Source organism: Trachemys scripta, chromosome 6, assembly GCF_013100865.1.
Source record: "Trachemys scripta elegans isolate TJP31775 chromosome 6, CAS_Tse_1.0, whole genome shotgun sequence".
Taxonomy (NCBI): Eukaryota; Metazoa; Chordata; order Testudines; family Emydidae; genus Trachemys; species Trachemys scripta.
This window is the reverse complement of record NC_048303.1, coordinates 84914897-84921138: the sequence shown is the minus strand read 5'-3', so window position 1 is coordinate 84921138 and position 6242 is coordinate 84914897. Positions and strand designations below refer to the sequence as shown.

General features: G+C 41.6%; 1 protein-coding gene across 4 annotated transcripts in view; it reads left to right on the top strand.

Moving 5' to 3' along the window:
• AOPEP (aminopeptidase O (putative)) overlaps positions 1-6242 on the top strand; it is a 368640-nt gene that overhangs the window by 847 nt on the left and 361551 nt on the right. For all 4 annotated transcript variants that reach the window (XM_034773788.1, XM_034773786.1, XM_034773787.1 and 1 more), the window contains exon 2: positions 6-70. The gene's annotated coding sequence lies outside the window, so the exon portion shown is untranslated. The remainder of the gene's footprint in view (positions 1-5; positions 71-6242) is intronic.

Below are 6242 nucleotides of genomic sequence, written 5' to 3'. Positions count from 1 at the left end.
CCTAGACCTGAAGAAGAGTGAAAGCTCGAAAGCTTGTACCTTGCACCAGCAGAAGTTGGTTCAATAAAAGGTATTACCTCCTCTACCTTGTCTTTCTTAAAATTAAGGACATATTTAAGTGCTCTGCTGAATACGGATCTAATTAAGCATATGTTTAAATGCTGAATGGGAGCCATCGTCTGTGCCTCACACATCTTTCTTCGTCAAGATCTGGGAGCTGACATTCATTCACCAGGACAGGCAGGGAACTTCAGAATCATATAGTAGAGAAAAAAGCAATGATATTCACTGATGGGTCGGGTTTATGGTGTTTTTTCCTAATGGTAGTGGAAGTAATGAAAGGGATTAAGTGGTGGAGCAAAGACTCATTAGGCAGGTGTCAGGTTTGGCTTCCTTTCCTATATAGATGGCATCTAAGATAAACTACTTTGACCTGAATAGAAAACACGCTGTTTTTTCCTCCTGGCTGGTCTTTAAAGCAAACTGAGCAACCATGTAGGGCACTAACATTTTAGGCTAGCAACATTTTTGGAGAGATCAACCTTTGCCATCAGCTGGACAGCTGGTTCACTCAGTTACTTTTATCCCCATTGCTCCATTCCAAGGATGTCTTGAACTTTCATGTTAAGGGCTAAATGAAATGATTTCAATATAGCTTGAGAGCTAAAAGCCTCAACAATTGTAGAGCTGAGTAAAGAGCTGTATGGAAATGAAATCATAAAGAAATATGAAGAGTAGATGGGGAGTGGAAGAGACAGGAAGAATGTATGACAAAAATCATGAGGGTGAAGAAAGAGGCTTGGGGTGCCAGTATAGTTCAGTGAATGATTTTTTGATTTACCTCTTTGGAAACAACAAATCAGGTCTCCCATATGTTTGTTGGCCTGGAACTCTCTTTCCATTCCTCTTTTCTTTGTCCTAGCTTCCTTCCTCTCCCCTTGAATGGAGTGAAATCTGTCTTCTGGCCAGCCACCCTTCCCTGGAACCTGTGCTTTGGGGATGGGACCTAGAGAATGGGTTCTTCATACCAGATGGCTTCTTTGAGCAGTATAACTCCTTTCAGAGTTGCAGAACTCCATGAAATGTAATGCCTGAGTTGACTACCTGTCTAACTTACTTTTAATACCATCTCTGGTTTGTTTGAGCTGCAAGGCCTGATATTTGATTGCTGAATATGGTTCTTGATCATAGCCAGAATAAGTTGATCTGGTGAATGCTTAATGATTGGCCACAGTTCTGAAAAGGGAGGGGTCTTAAAAATCCTGCCTTGTTGACAGTATAACTTAACAGAACCACCACATGCACTAGAGCTGCATTTGCAGCTCTTATAGATGTAGCTCAGAGAATAATACTTCCAGCCTGATTAAGAGACTAGTTGATTCAGTAGGTGAAACAAGCTTTGTTCCCCAAATAAACTGCAAAACTAACCTACCGAAATACCATTATTGAAGGTACTCCTGTGCCATCATGATGTCAAATTACTACACAAACTGCTGATACCCAGTAAAAAGGAAAAGGTAAGAAATTAAACAGTTTAAGGCTATGTCTACACTAGCACTTTTGTTGGTCAGGAGTGTGAAACCCTCCTCCCCCTGACTGACAAAAGTTTCATCGACAAAAATGCTGGTGTGAACAGCACTGTGTTGTGGGAGAGCATCTCTCACTGGCATAGAGCAGCTACACAGGAGACCTTACAGCGGCACAGCTGCAGCAGTACAGGTCCCTCAAATAATGGGTGATATGTGTGTATAGACACCTATCAGCCTTAGGCTCAAAGGAGAAATTTTGTATATAGTCATGTTGACACTACTAACAATTTTTTTTTAAATATCAATGCCACCTTAAGATGAATCTGGCACTTTATTATTTATATTGACTATCTAGAAAGTACTGAAGTGCTATGATTCCATTAGCTCAAGACCATGAGTAAAAATATGCTGCTGCATTCCAAATAAACTGCAAATTATAGAGGAGCTCTGTTGAAAGCCATACTCCAAGGGGAATGGAATGACAATAAGCTAAACTCATAATCAGGAGGGCAAGTGTTGCTGTGGTAAGGTTGTCATCAGATAAACAAGGGCTGAACCTACTCAACTTGCATAACTAGAAAAAAAAATTTTTTTTTAACCACATCCAACATGCTCTTTGTGCCATTGAAAAGGCGCAGTCAGAAGTAATGCCAACATTTGTAACCTGACTCATTACCTCCAAACAAATCCCTGCAGTAATCAACAACAGGATGCAAAAGAGAGCCTTTTCATAACAAGTCTCTACACAGCAGCAAGATTTCTGGGTTCTGTAAGGTTCACAGTGACTCAGCAAGCTGGTACTCTTCATGGGGACTGCATATGGTGTATCAGACTTTAAACTGTTTAGCAAAAATAAGTCTCTAGGCCTTATGATCGCAGAGAAAACTCCCAATTTAAACCAAGATAGTAAAATCTATCTGAGTATGCAGCCAGGCTGAAACATTAATTGCAAAAGAGGTGTGAGCTGTCCTACCAAGTAGCAAGACCTATCATTTCAAAGGAGTTAATTATGAACCCTGGTGATGACATTTTAAATGTCAACATGAGCTATTTCACTGCTAATCAAAGTGCTCAAGAAACATGCTCATATAATACAGAACTGCACAATCTTATTTTTGCATCTCAAGTGGGTGTTATTTGGGAGCCTACTTTTTCCCCTCAAGTCTGATCCCTGTTCATGTATACATTGAATTAACAAAGTGAGAGAAATCTCTGAGAAATGCTGCAGTTTGGTCACTTCATAGTGATGACAATTGTTCATTAACACCAACTGACTGGTATCTAAGGTTTAATGTGAACCATACTGAAGGGCAATTCCAGACACATCAGCAACATCCTTTTGTCACCAAACCAGCAATCTATGGTCAGTTGTATGAAAAGCTGCTGTGAGAACCAGCATGACCTAAATTACCTATTGATCTTGATATAAAACCCTCATGGAAGATCATTCATCACATAGCCAAGCACAGGCTCAAGTCCAAACGCGCAAATCTCATACTGGAATCTCTGCAGGATGCCATTGGTGTCAAGTGCATGTAGAATTGAGGGTAAAAATCTTCAAAAGGGGACACACATTTGTGCGTGCAAAGACTTCATGTACAAATTTCCACTGGTACGTGCACATGGGAGTCTTTGGATGCCTAATTTGGGCATAGTCAGAGTGCACACGCACTTGCGAAGTTTGGTCATTTTATAGCCATTGTCCTGAGCTCCAGAATGGGATATTTGAAACTCTGGTACAGGAACTCCTCACTTAAAGTCGTCCCGGTTAACGTTGTTTCGATGTTAAGTTGCTGATCAATTAGGGATCATGCTCGTTTAAAGTTGTGAAATGCTCCCTTCTAACGTCGTTTGGCAGCCGCCTGTTTTAACTCCCACAGCTTATTAGGACAGCATAGAAAGAGGGAAAGAAGAGGGGCAGGAAAATTTAGCAGTAATACTAAACAAAATGCTTGTAAGTTCTCTTCCAAACTGTTGACATGATGGGTGTGCAGCCATCTGGCTTTTCATGTTTCACTTAGATTGTTATTGAACAATATCTTGCATGTGCTAAAGTAAAAGAACTCCCTAGTTTATAAGTGTTATGGGATTAAGTGGTTCCTCTGACAATATCTATACATATCCTGGTCAAGAAAATGAGAAACAGATAGGTCAGTGATCATCAATTGGTCGATCGCGATCGACTGTCTCTCCCGGTCAATCGTGATCTCTAGCTGTGGCAGGGCTGTTGCTAAGGCAGGCTCTCTGCATGCCCCGGCCCCATGCCGCTTCCGGAAGTGCCCAGCATGCCCCTGCAGCCCTGGGGGAGGAGGGGGCAGGCGTCTCCGCACGCTGCTCCTGCCTGCAAGCACCGGCCCTGCAGTTCCCATTGGCTAGGAATGGGGGACTGTGGCCAATGGGAGCTGCAGGGGCGGTGCTTGTAGAGAGGAGCAGCGCACGGAGCCATGTTGCCCCCCCACCCGGGGGCACGTTGGCCCATTCCGGGAGCGGTGTGGGGCTGGAGCAGGCAGGGAGTATGTCTTAGCCCTGCTGCACCGCCAACCAGGAGCCACTCGTGGTAAGTACCGCCCGGCGGGATCCCGCACCCCAGCCCTGAGCCCCCTCCTGGAGCTAGCACCCCAAAGCCCCTCCTGCACCCCAAGCCCTTGCCCCAGCCTATACCCCCCTCCCAGAGCCAGCACCCCACACCCCCTCCTGCATCCCAACACTCTGCCACAACTCGGAGCCCCCTCCTGCACCCAAACTCCATCCCAGAGCTTGCACCCCCTCCTGCACCTCAACACTGCCCCAGGCTCAGCCCGGTGCCCCCTCCCACACTGTGAACCCCTTGGTCCCAGCCTGGTGAAAGTGAGTGAGGATGGAGGAGAGCGAGCGACGGAGAGAGAGGGGATGGAGTGAGCTGGGCAGGGCCTCGAGGAAAGGGCGGGGTAGATCCTGGGTTGCACTTAAATCAAAAAGTGATCTTGTGTGTAAAAAGGTTGGAGACCACTGAGATAGGTGAAGTGGAATGACAAAGGAAACATTTGGAGTCTACTGCAGAGGTGTATGCAATAGCCAAAGTGTCACGAGATTTTCAAAATATAAGACAAGCTTTTTATTCTAATCTTTATAAATCAGGCATACAGCTATATTGAAGACATGCAGTTACACACTATAAAACCAGTGTAAGTGAGATCAGAACTGGGTTCTGTGTGTTATGAAGAATTCTCTTCCGAAATCAGTAAGTTAAACATTTATTGAAAACAAGCTCTGTTGTTGGGAGAGAAAGGTCAGTTCTGGTTGATTAAACATTACTGAATGAGTGCACTTCTATGTAACCCCCCCCCACAATGTTGTTTGGGAACAGATGGTGGTTCAGCCAACTGTGGCCATTAGGAAGAGTTGTACCTTTACTATCATATACATTTTGACAGGTTTCTATGCCTCCTCTTTTCTTTATGTCCCTCCCCTACGTCTCATTTTTGGACATGTGCATTTTTTGCGCCATTTTGGAAAAAAAATATTTTGTACATTTAGACTTAAACGATCAATATAGTTTTCATGCTTTTCCTGATTTTTAGAGGCAAATGTGCTTTTTACACATCTAGTGTTATTCTAAATAAAGTCTAGTAAACAGGTGTACAAAGTCTGAATGACAGAAGAATAAAGTGTTACATGCATTTTTAGAGAGGAACATTTTTATGGAGTTAATACTTTGCTAAATAAAGGTGTTAAATAATTTACAAAATCTTAGTAACAGCAGAATAAAGAAGTGGCAATACATATGTTAATATGAATTTTTAGAGGAAAATATTTTATTTGCAGTTAGTTCTTTTTTCTAAATAAAGCTGATTAAACAATTGCACAAAGGTCAGAAAGTATTAGTGATAGAGAGAGAAACTATAACTAGAGAGTTAGTTACATATGGCAGGGGACAGTCACCTTTTAAAACAGCAAGAGAGGGGGAAAAAAAGGCAGGGAGAAGAGTAAAGCTCTCACTTCACAAACTGATACTGGCCAAATGACAGAATATCCTGTTCTGGGAACTTGCAACAAACTGTGTCTTCTTAGTTGAACCAAACAGAAGGTATTTAACCACAGGATCTCTTGGGGAATCACACATCATAGAATATTAAAAAGCATCGCATTTTCCTGTGTCATTCTGAATGTTTTTATCCATTGATATTTAATTTCCCATAATTTCCTGAGTCACTGAACACAGCACACTTTCCGAGAGTCACAGTGAACACTGCACTTTATTCATTGCAGCATATTAAAATGTAAATTAGAGCTAAAATATCAAAAAAAAAAAAAAAAAAAAAAAAAAAAGAGAATGCACTTCTTTATTAGGCTTTTGATAAAACCTATGTAAATTTAGCAGACAGCTAAATTCTGTACTAGGAATCAAACCCCTCTTTTTACATAACTTTAGCATTTGTCTTTTTTAAAAAAAATGGTAGGCAGACCCTTGTGAAAGGCATGCCTAACCTTTATACCAATTTCCTTATTCCATTTACTTAAAGTTATGTATTTCTTCATAACATTTATATTTATTGGAAATTAGCACCTATTGACTTTACATCAGTTTACAGGATGTTATTTGAAAAGTGATTTTTGGGATCAGTATATTATCACCATCATTTGGTTTTACAATGAAAAAATAAAAGTTTAAAAAGACTTTTATAACTGTGTGGAGGAGAGAGATAAAGACTGTCCCCACTAACACTGTTATCT